Genomic DNA, 12,934 nt, shown 5'->3' on the forward strand with positions numbered 1-12,934 from the left:
ATTCGGTCGTTCTCCTGGTTTGAGCCTGACATACTCAAACAGTCGTCGCGTCCAGAGTGGCCAGTGATGCTGCATAATATGTGCTTCCTCCACGCGGCCATCCAGCTGAGGGCCAGGTTTGGACAAGGGGGCTGGAACTGTCCCCAGGACTTCTTCAACATCGGCTACAGCTGTCTAAAGGTAAGACATCAACTGTCAGGTATGAGATCAACTGTCAGAAATGACATCAACTGCTCAAGCCAGCTGTTTTATTCCCAATTTACTGACAAGGCAGGTAGACTAATAAATGGTCGCATGCTGGCATGTTTTAATTTTCTTGCAAACCAGAAAAAATAGGCAAAAGAAAAAATGGTTATCAAGCATCTGTGGATTTATTTCTTGAGAGGATATTCTTTAATAATTGATTTGTTTTGTAGAAAAAAGGTTGTTTTACATTTTACTGTTTAATTTTTTACAGGAGGCACTTGCCATTGTTCAGAATGAGTTCAAGGAACCACTGACCTCAGTGGCGCCCGATAGCTGCCAGAATTCTTGCTCTGTCTCCTACAATGGCATCAGATACATGGTCGCTGAGGTTGGTAGCCACTTTTTCTAGATCCAGTTTACTAGATAAACATTAATTTAATAAGATTGATTGTTTATATCAGTTGATCAGTAGAGCTTATTTGGAAAAAGAATTTTTAATTTACATTGATTTTAATGATAAACCTTAAATTGTTAATCCCTGCAAGGACATGATATTTTGCATAAGTTTTAAAATCATATCCATTGAATTAGAATTTCTGCGAGAATTAGATGAATAAGAACATTTGTGGGTGTTTATTTACTCAATGAAATTTAGTTTGCCACCAGAATAATTTTGTGTGTGCTTTTCCCATGCAATTTTTTATCATTCATTTCGCGTTGACAGATCGTGTACGGCATTCATGTGACGGACTTCTACGACCAGCAAATTATGTGCTAGGGTGGACTTCTGGCTGTCCTCGGGGGCCCTCAAGAGGGACTTCGAGGTCAAAGGACGTAAGTTCTTTTGTATTGTTTATCAATATTCAATTAACGACCTACCTATATAAAGCCATTTAAGAGGGCTCGATGGTCGTGGCCATTTTTAGACTATTTTAATCTCCTAAAGAAAAAGAAGTCTGTATGAAAATATAGAAAATATTTAAAAGCTAGATTTTTTGGATTTTCCTTCACTAAATGATATCTTATGGCAAAAATTATAATATGTCAAAGTTTAAGGCAGATCTAATGGTTGATATGTTGACTAGCCAGCCTCCTTAAATTAGTCTTGAGTATTTGTCTGCCCGTCTGCATCCTGAATGCTAGTATTGTTTGGCTGCAGCTGTGACATGTACAAAACTTTATTGATGTTTTAAATGTTTATTTCTATTGAGTACTGTAATTCTACTTCTGAAGCAATGTGTGGTCCTATAAGTTAGTCTTTGAAAATTGATACATTCCGTTGCCTCTTGGATTTGCTTTTTATGCTTTAACATATTCATGAATTATTTCATGTCATTGCAGTGAAGTATCGTCATCCACAAGCTTTCTTTAATCCGAACGTTCGGCTGAACACCCTGATCCAGGCACTACATAGCGCTCCGAATCACAATCTGGACGTTCCCGAGGGCTGTCACATCCACCAGACCATCGTGGTAAGTCATGCGCCCTAATTATTCATCACTAATTCAGTTTTGGCCTGTTTGCATATCAGTCACTTTCGAACATTTTCACTCTTTCGACAATTATTCAGTGGAACTATTAGGGCTAGCTCTTTTAGATGGGGCTAGCTATTTCATGGTGCTCTGTTGATGTATATCAATATATATCTTCCTTTTTGTTATATTGGGGGAGGGGGGAATGAACTAATCTATAGAGTGACCCAGAAAAATTGTTGTTAAAAAATATGTTCATCCAAATTTGGTACAGAGACACTTTAACTTTTTATTTCATTTGAGATTGGAAAAATTTCATTTTATTTTCGACAGTCACTTGTGAGTTTGATTAATACGGTTTGTCTATTATTAATGCATACTTGTACATTTTATCCTGCAAGCTCTGCACAAAATTGAAATTATTTAAGAAAATAAGCATTGCTAAAAATAAAAATTGAAAAATGATACTAATTTGTAAGCCAATTTTTTTTTTAGAAGACACTAAAATTTTTACTTTTTAAATTTTTAGATTACGTAGAGCTAATTGTATTAATTAATTATGAAATGCAATTTTTTCTATGCTTTTTTATCGAATTGAATGATTTTTTTTTCATTTGTTTGTCTTTTTTCCTTGCCTAACAGGATGAACTTAGTGCGGTAGGCAAAATAACAGTGTGCAAAAAAGTGTGACCATAGCCAAAATAATTCTTAACATGTGACTACTACGATTAACTCCCCTTAACTCATCACCTCATGTTGATATTTTTTTTTACACAATGGGTGAAACCAGAACATAGCTTAATCCAGCAAATTTAGAATCCCTTCAACTGGACTCTGATCTTTTATTCATTTTTTTTCCTCTCACTTATAGAACATGGTTTCATTGAAATGTAAAATTAGATTATTGATATTCTGAATTTGGAGAGATTTTTTTTTTAAGTTGTCGTTAAATTTTACTTTGATTTTGTACACTGTACATGTCAAGTAGAGAGAATATTTTTTCGGGGGATAATTTAATTTTTATGAATTTGAATCCTGTAGTTCAAAAGAAAGGTAGGGGTCTGTGCACTTTTTATATTTAGAAGTATACCAAAGTTTTTAGAAATTTAATTGCTCTTAGTCCTGCAATTTGATTATAGGTAAAAAAAAATGCATGAACAGTGAACACTTAGAATTTTCATATTTTTGCATGAAAAATGGAAATATACAGGCTTTATATTTAAAAAAAAAAATCTTCATGCTGTGATCCTAGTAAATTTCCCACCCCAATCCCATTTCTTTTTTATTACAAAATGTATTCATGTGTAAAACATTTTTGTTTTTCATTTTATCTTTGTTAAATAATTATTTAAACTTTTCATCTAAGCTGTCATGTCAGAAACACATGAGTACATGAGGTTCTTTCCAAGAGCCATTTTCAAAAATCTATGTTTCTATTTAAGCCCCCCCCCTCCCAACCCCCACCCCCATTTTCGAGAAAAAATACAACCAAAAGGCAAACAGTTTATTCCTCTATGTCTCACATATCAGCTGACTGATCTGCTTTTTATGTCAAACACAGTGTAATCCTCTGCCTGCCAGTCTTGGAGTGATTGGGTCCCAGAGCTACTATATTACTTGCTGACTACTGTAGCTGAGTTTAACTTAATCTATATATATATATAAATATATATGATTACAAATTAATGTTTTTGATATATCACACAAGCCTCACTCAGTGAAATTATTCCTTGCAGTATATCACTATGGCTGCTTAATGCATGCAACTTGCTTGGAATTATATATTTAAGCTCACAATTTTAATAGCCATTTTGATGTCACTTGACTGTATTACTGGACCAGGTATATTTAATGGAGTTCCTTTCCAATCTGTCTTAAATTTTTCATACATATGTACATGTATTTGTACATATACAATGTGTACCATAATTTCATTTTCAAGTTGAAATTTGAATCTATTCAGTAGTTCAAAAAGTTTAGTGCCCTTATTTTTATGTAGATTTAGTACATTTTTTTCCTTTTTGAAATATCCTTTTTATAAATGTAAAAAAAATTGCTAGCTTGAATAGGGGGAAAAAATCCATCTTAGGTACGATCAATGAAAATTTTAGAATTTTGTCAATGCACTGGTAATTGGGAGACATACATTTATAGAAATGAGTTTTTGTGGACTTGAAAATTTTTGTGTCTATTTGAACGCTGCAATATCAGGGCGGCCTGTATCCAATAGAGGTAACCCCATCTAGGCTTTTCCAAGAACCACCCTTGTAGACTTTGCAGTCCTTAGTTACTAGTTTAATCAGAGAGTTGTGTTCTAGAACACTCATCTATAGGAAGGCAATCACACTTAGAAATGATGTAGAGTTCCTAATGTAGCATACATAGTTTCATCCTCGGCAACCCAGGCCCCGAGGTTATAAAACTTTTTTCATACTCGTACTCATACTCATACTCCGTACTCCGAGTATGTGCTCCACTGAGTACGACTTAAAAAACCGAGGTTATAAAAGTTTTGGAGTACGTTCTCCGCTGAGTACTATTTGGAGTATGCTCCAAAAGCCGATCGATGAAATTTTACGTCTCTGAAGAAAGACAGAGAACGGTAATTCATGTAAATATTCCTGGCATGTAGGCAAACTGTACATGTATTCAGATTAATTATTTATTAACAAAATGTAACACATTATTTACATGTACTTATTACCTTCTCCATCTGCAAGCATGGAGATGTGTCTGCATCTATAACTTATGAATTTTTGAGCAACAGAGACGATAAATCCAGTGTAATTGGTAAAATTATCAACAAATTGTGTTTATGTCAAATCTCTCTCTCTCTCTCTCTCTCTCTCTCTCTCTCTCTCTCTCTCATGAGACTCAGATAGTGATTCATGCATGTGATGATTAAGTATAATTATGTTGTAAGGAACGATATGAATATAAAAGAAAGAAGTAAGAATTTACACGGATATGAAGAGAGTATTTCAACATAGAATTTAGTTCGATGTATCTTAAGTTTTCCTGGCTTTTATACGATTTTGATATTTTACATGCCAGGAAAAGGTCAGAAACGACGCCAATACAAAACTGGAAAGTCACTGCCCCCAAGTGGATATCTCTTAAGATATTTAGTGAGCAGTTCCTGTATTAGGGAAAACAGGGAAGAGTTTAATTCAAAAATAGGAACATATACTTGAGAAAATCACAAAAATACTGAGAAATCCGTTTATTTTTACACTCATATAGTATACACTAAGGAAATTATATGGGTATTCCAATTTAATTGCAACATACTTAGTACTATATTTGCCTTTTAAAATTCTTGTGAGAAAAAAACATCTAATATCTTGAAGGGGTGGGGTAGGGGTGGGTGTTGGAATTGCATCAATGAACATATGCCAAAAGCCAAGGACACACGTAAAGTTTCTCATTTTAATATTTTTGGGAATGTGCACGAGAGTTTAAGAAAATTCACTAATTGAAATATTTTTGAAATTTCCAATTTGAGGACCACGTTAAACCGAAACAACGTGTTCAAGGAAATTGTGTACTAAAGTTGCTGTACCCCTTTTTGTGGGGTTTTATTGATGGTTCAAGTTTTTCTCACTTAGTCAAGGCTTGAAAATGTGTGTTTAGAATTTATATATACATACTGTGTCATTTTTAATCTTAAGTAACGTCCATTGATATTTTTGAGCAAGCCTTTTCCTATTCATCTTTAAAATTCGAAATACATGTGTTAATTTTGATGCATTTGACATAGATATTTGATTACTTTAGATAAAAAAGGAATAGCTATATGAATTATCTAAATAGTTACTTGCTAATAAAATTAAACAATTTAAGAGATGAATATTCCCACAGCTAAGCTAAATAGAGAAAAATCTCTCACATGAAAATGCGAAGAAGCTATTTTAAGTAGTACATGTATTTTCAATCGATTGCATAGAATAACAATAATCCCCTTCAAATCTCTCTCTCTCTCTCTCTCTCTCTCTCTCTCTCTCTCTCATAAATTCTAGCTTTTATCATGCGGGTTATGATTAATTTAAGTGTTATCTTTTTTTTCTTTTTTTTACATAAACAAGCTTTTAATTAACTTTAAATTACCCTAATTCTCAAGCAGAATATATACGTCGATCATACTTAATGTTTTTCCATAACTGTGTATTTAAGAATAAAATTTGATGTCATAACACCAAATTTTATTTGTAGAAAGGTACTAATATAATACTTAAGACTATGGGGTCACCGGGACCCACCATCCTTATATTCGAGCGTTTATAATCAAATGTTAAACCAAACATTGCATTTCACCTTACGTATAGTTAGACATGTCTATGCTCTTGATGTTTTAATTCGAAATAAATAATAAAGATCGTAAGGTAGGTGATGTTCCATGGTAAAATTTCTTTAATATTTGGAAAATAAAAATCAATTACTGGTAGATGGTTCGGAATGGACAATCTACCTTCCCGCAGTAAAATTAAAAAGAAGTTGCGGTCTATATTAGACAAAGAACACATCTAGATCTCTGCAGCTACCTGTAGTATATATGGTCACCTAGGAAGCCAAATATGTACGTCATAATTTTAAAATATTGCCAATACAAAACTTAAAAATTCGAAATATTATCTTTATGTTTACATCTAACGCCCTTTAATCTGCGTTTTAATTACTTACTGCTGATTCTTGATTACTTTCTACATTTCCAAGTAAGATTGCTTTTTGTTAACTTTCAAAATAGGTTTTTATTATCGATTTTTCGAGATAAAAAGAAATGAACCTTGTTCAATAATGACCACCAACACAATTCAGGAGGAAGCGCCGAGAATGTCAGAAGAGTCTGCTAAACAGCCGCAAACAGCCGGAAGATCCAGGATTCTAGAGATTTTGTAGGGTAAAAAGGAAGTCTTTAAATAGACGTTTGAGATATTTCTTCTCGTGATTACCGGTATACTTAAAGTAATAAAATTATTTACAATTTTTAAAGGTGTGTAGATTTAAGACCTACAGTCATCAAATTCCTCTGTCTTGTAGAAATCCAAGATACATATCCTTTTATTTTTTTTCTTTCGAATGACTGTAAATTAATCAGTTTAAAAACCAAGTTCAATGGGACAATGTAAATTAATGAAGTTTTAATAAAAGATAACTATATATACCAGCTTATATTATAATAACAATGGAAGAGTCGTTAAAACACTAGTTAGCATAACCAATTACTTAAAGGTGGGTATATGGGTGACTGGTCATATTTGAACCCAAGGACAGCGTAACCAAAATGTTTTTTTCCTGGGTTTTTTTAGTTACACCATTGAACACACGCGTTTTCTTCATATTGCACCATTGAAACAGTCTAATGTAGAGAAATCCCTCAAGGTAAAAAAAAAGATAATTAATACTCGCAAGTTGTACATTTTCTTTGCCAGAAGGAGTATGATTTAACTTTATTTGGACATTTTTTTTAGGGCTGGGGGGGGGGGCGCCGGGTGCGACCTCCTTTACTCCGCCACTGATTTACCGCTTATTCTATAAAATGTTTCTCTTTCCAAGTTTTGTGACATGCAACATAAATGATAATTGATTAATAAGTAAGTAATAGAAAGCGTTAGACTTTTATGCATCCCCCATCCTTTGTAATGTTTAGAACTAACCTACATTTTCACTATAATCAAACAATGGACCCAGCAAGTACATCTGATTGAAATTGATTAATAACGATACATGTACATTGATTTCTTTGTTTTAAATGATGGGGTGTATGGGTTGTATTTGACAATGAAGCAAACTATCTAAAAGTTATTTTGATAATCTTGGTTGCAGTTCGCCCTTACTCTTAAATTCACCTCCTTTATATCTAGATATGTCATTAATAAAATGATAAAAACTTTCCATTTTAATTCATATACATGTAAATATGATTAAATTAGAGCGTATAATACAACAATGTTACAATATGAACAATATTATATGTTTGCACTGCATTTTATTTAGATTAAATGTCTTGAGTACGACTTTGAGAAAGCTTCAAAGCTTACTCAGAAAATCGCATTTTTGTACTCAGCCGGAGTACGAGTAGGAGTATGAAAAAGTTTTATAACCTCGATATCTTGAGTAGGAGTACGATTTGGAGTACGAGATCGTACTCAAAAAAGTTTTATAACCGCGGGGCCAGGTGTGGTTCACATTGAGGAAGTTTGTGTACTCAAACCCGAGGATTGTCACGATGAAAGGATCGAGTTGAGATTAAATTGTTATAGATTAGGAATTAAATTTTGTGCATTTTTTGCGAGGTGAAGATCATGGTACATCGGATTAAACAGTTTATATTTATGTATGTAATTAACTGTCAATATATGTAAATTTGTATTTTAATTATAGCTCATGTTCAATATTTATATTTGGTATTGGATTAAGGGAGAGGATTATAATTACTAGAAAAATTAATGTATGAAGATTTAATCAATTTTACTCATTGGTTGAAGGGTATTTATTGTGTTTTTAAATTAGCATACACAATTATATTTATTTAATACATGTACATGTATATCGGACAAGTACAATTTGCATTTTGGATGAAAATTATACACTAGATGAATTTAACTTTCATTGAGTCCAAATTTAAGATAAAATTACTTCTCTTTCTCTTTATTTCTTTCCCTCTCTGTCTCCTTTATTTCTCAATCTCTCTCTCTCTCTCTCTCTCTCTCTCTCTCTCTCTCTCTCTCTCTCTCTCTCTCTCTCTCTCCAGTGTGAAGTGTATAAATAATAAATGTGCACAATTGTGGTCACCTGCTTTTTTAAAACTTTTTTTTTCATAGCATTTAAAGCACTATGATTTTATTTAATGGTATACATTTTGATATATAGTAGGCATTAAAGCTATCAAAGATATTATGCAAAGTGTGTTTTGAAATTATGTTTCATATATCATATTTCAATGCACTTACATAGACTCTATAGCCCTCATTAGGACAATTATTCATCTGAAATAAAAAAGAATAAAAGCTGTGCAGCAAATGTTTGATGTAGCTGCAGTTGACCATGCAATGAAATAAAAATGGCTTTTTTTCCCTGACAGACCCTGCTTGGAGATGACCAGTACGTGTTCACGCGGCTGAACAAGGTGTTCGACAGCATGCCTTCTACGCTGACCCTGTCCCACAAGATGTTCCCGCGACCACCCACCCCGTTCGACGGTAAGTTATCATGTTTATTTGATTAATCTGCCAGACATTGTGAAGGACTATTTGTTCTGTGCTGCATCTGAAGTACATGTACTCATGTTCTATAAATTCCTATTTAGATTCGGTTAATTTGAGGAAGGAATTGACATCTGCATAAAATTTCCAGAAATGCCCTACACAGATTTTAATCTGGCTTTAGTTTTTCTGACAGTTGTGAACTATATATATTGCATTACAAAAATGTTTGGCACTTGCAATTACCGGTAGATATTTTAGGATTCTGCATGATAAAAAAAATGGCAGAATCATAGAATCAATTACTAAGTATACTCACATTAAAACAAGGAAAATACAGTACTTAGTTTACAATACGAGTTTTTCATGAAGATTAACCTTTCAACTTTCAGGCCCAGCCCAGGCAGGAATCAGTAAGACTAGTAACAACCCATCCGTGGTTCACCAGGGGGTCTTCTCCACCGCCAGCTACGCCACCCACAAAATCCGCTTCAAGGAGGTGGAGCTGTGGCAGATCTGCAACGACCTGCTGCAGAAAACGCCCAAAATCGGCAACAGTAGCAAGGTACTCTTTAGACAATGGGTCAAAGTACATTAATGTTCAACCTTTCTATTTGATTTTCAATACTTTTCCTTGTTCTGAAGTTACCATTTTTTTTGTCCTAAAATCTATAGGACACACAATTAAAATCTAATATGTTAAAATGACAAATGGTGACAAGAATTTAGAAATCTGTTAATCATTATACAGTAACAGTAATAATGATGAAACTGCTTAGAACAAGATAACCATGTATTATCTTCTTGGTTCAATATCTAGGAAATATTTGACATTTATTTAAATATATATAAATAATTTCATTCTTCCAGTCTTTCCGCGAGTTTGTTGTGGGGAAAATCCGTAAGCTGCCAGGAGACTACCCCATCTTTAATGACTTCATCATGAAGGAGTGTGAGATTCTACATCAATTGTTAACTGAAGTCAGAAACACCCTCACAGTGAGTTTATATTTTTATAACAGAGACCTGTAGATTGAAATTTGATTTTAAATTTGAATATTTCCTTAAGTCTCTAAATGTCAATGGGGGAACATACAACGAAATGTTCGGTTGTGACAATATGAAAATACCTACTTCAAAACAATTAAACATATTTTGTTACGAAAAAAAAACTGCTGTGGTTTTCAGACAATAAGAAACGCCTGTGAGAACAATGTAATGGGTGACCAGTTGAGTGACCACTATCTGTCTGCCGCGGACGACCTGTACCACCTGAGGATTCCCAGGATCTGGTGTAAGATGACCGGCACAACGGCACCACCCTACACCTACAACGCCGCCCAGTGGCTCCGTGACCAGGAGGACCGCTGGAAACACTTTGAGAAAATCCTCAGTATGGTAAAAAAAAACTCCTCTTTTATTTATATTAAAACACTGTTCTAGCAAAGTGCTAGGGATGACCAATACAATTCATCAAGACTGTAATTATTTCAAAAATCATTTTGTGCCATGCTAGAGGATTGAAACTGACTATAATTAGGGATGAAATCATTATAAGAGTACGGGTATATGCAGTTCTTTTAGTTTACAGAGCAATTAGTATATCACCTTCGCCTGTGTTAACATTTACTGGTATTTTATTGGCTAATGTTATCTTACTTTTAATGCGTGAGCAGGGGTTGGAAAAATTGGAACCATGTACATAAACAGTTAAAGTTATTAGCATCAATGACTGCAATTCAAGAAGTACTTCTATTTAACATTATTTTGATTTCAATGTGTATAGGGTAGAAAGGCAATGCCAGCCTACTGGCTAGGAGCGTTTTTCAATCCTAGAGGACTCCTAGCTTTGCTGAAGCAGGAGGCCATCAAGAACTACTGTGGGGACAGGTCAGGCAACTTTGAACAGTTCACCTTCCAGACTGACACCACATTCAGAGACTTTGGACATGTAAGTACATTTGATCTGTATGAGAGCACAACTAGTGCTCTAGGAAATGAATGGACAATTTGCATACTTAGGTCATTTTATAACAGTAGCTGCTTTAATAAAAGGGATTCATAAAGTACTGGTTTGTCTGACTATGATATTCAAGGAAAAGGACTAAGTGCGGTTTTATGCATTTTTTGCCCCCAAAATCAAAGTTTTAAAAATAAGGTGAAAGATAGTTAAAATCATGTTGGAAATAAATGTGTAAAAGGTTATCACCACAGTGACGTCATAATGTAGAAATGACGTCATGAAGATTGCGTTATTTTGATAAATTGATGATTTGTGGCAAAATATGGGTGTTTTCCGATGGTTTTTCGACTAGGAAACATCGAGCGCAGGCTTGCTCAAGTACCATTTTTTAGTATAATGTGTATAACTATCTGAAGAAAAACATATGTTAAAATCGCACTTGAGCAGACCTGCGCTCTATACTTCCGAATGCAAAATATAGAGCAAAAATTAGAATATTTTCATTTGTTTTTCAAATTTGCGGGAATTGGGTCATTTAGGTGACGTCATAGATAAACAGCGAATGAGCAATGATGACTAAAATCAACATCAAAGTTATAGGAATCCTCTATACAATGATTTGTGAAGATTTTATTTTTATACGATACAATTTAAAAATTGGTTGAAATCGGGGGCAGATATTTGACCATACCGCACATAGTCCTTTTATTTATGTACTGGTATATAGATCAATAAAGATAGCCACTTAAATGTTCTTGTTTAATAGCTCCTCCAACCTCCACCAGAGGGTGTCTACATCCACGGAATCCACCTATGGGGCTGCTCCATCGAGAAGACGACCAATGAGTTCAATGACCAGGCCTCGCGCCAGGGATACGCCCCTCTCCCCGTCCTCCATCTCCAGTGCTACCCAGTCAACGAGAAGCCAGCCCTACAGGAGCCCTCCTTCCAATGTCCCTTGTATGCATCCAGAATTGCCCCACGTGACCCCATCATGGAAATCGACATCAAAAAGGAGGTGAGGCTCTGCGCGGACTGACTGCCACTATATGGCCGTATTAAACGACAAAGAACAATGTAGTGTGACTTTGCTGGAGAGTTTTGAATTTTCTCTCTATAAATTGTGACTGTTTTAGTAGTGGTTTTGATTAAAGTTAATTGACTGGTATAGAGCTGATTTTCCGAGATCTTTATTAAAAAAAACTGTTGATGGTTTTAAATTATATAAATGTGATTCTTATATATGTGTTTTTTTAACTGGTATGCAATACATTATCATAGCATTATGTAGCCAAATCTTATTCCATGGATCTATCACCTATTAATTTTGTTTAGGTGAAAATCCGTCCAGTTGTGTTTCACACTGTGATAAAATATATGGGGAGGACTGTAGACTCCCTAAAGCATAACGATTTATTAAAGAATGTTGGTTTTCCTTGACAGTGATGCATTAAGTATTTGTTTATACCCTTGTTGATATTTTATATATTTAAAATATTAAAAGTATGTATATATTTTTTCTGTATTTTTCATGCCTATGTGTCAAAAGTTTTACAAGCTACTGATTTTAATTAAAATTGAATGTTGTTGAAGAGGCAGATCTGTGTTATTTTTTAATTGGTTTTTATACCCCTAATATCGTTTGAAGAGGTAGATTTCCATAATATACAATTCTTACTTCCCAGACACAATGTCTTTTCATTGTGCCACTCAAATGCTACCTTCTTGACAATCATGTATAAATTTGCCACTTGACCAAGTCAATGTATTTCATCTTTTTTCACTTGTTCGAAATTCTTTGTACCAAGCAGTACTGATGATAATCAATTTATTTTTAGAATTACCGGGGGTTTATGTCTGCCAAGATATATAAATGTCCATATTTAAACATAGAATTCTCAGCATATCAAGAATATGTTCAAAATTCATAACGTTAGTAGGACAGCTGCCTTTACTCTCAAACTTTATAGCTAAACAATAATAGTTCAGAAGACGCTGTTATTGATGACCAGAAATTACACTAGGTTCCTTTTATACTTCCGTCAGCACCAAATCTATGTCTGTGCATCTCTTGAGAATGGCTACATGGTATACATTCATGTACAACATAC

The 12,934-nt window shown here is 34.1% G+C and overlaps 1 pseudogene; it reads left to right on the forward strand.

The window, feature by feature from the left end:
• Positions 1-452: 452 nt before the first annotated feature.
• LOC128183565 (dynein axonemal heavy chain 8-like) lies at positions 453-12,418 on the forward strand (annotated as a pseudogene).
• Positions 12,419-12,934: the final 516 nt, after the last annotated feature.

This window comes from Crassostrea angulata, chromosome 5, assembly GCF_025612915.1.
Source record: "Crassostrea angulata isolate pt1a10 chromosome 5, ASM2561291v2, whole genome shotgun sequence".
In the NCBI taxonomy this organism is placed as follows: Eukaryota; Metazoa; Mollusca; class Bivalvia; order Ostreida; family Ostreidae; genus Magallana; species Magallana angulata.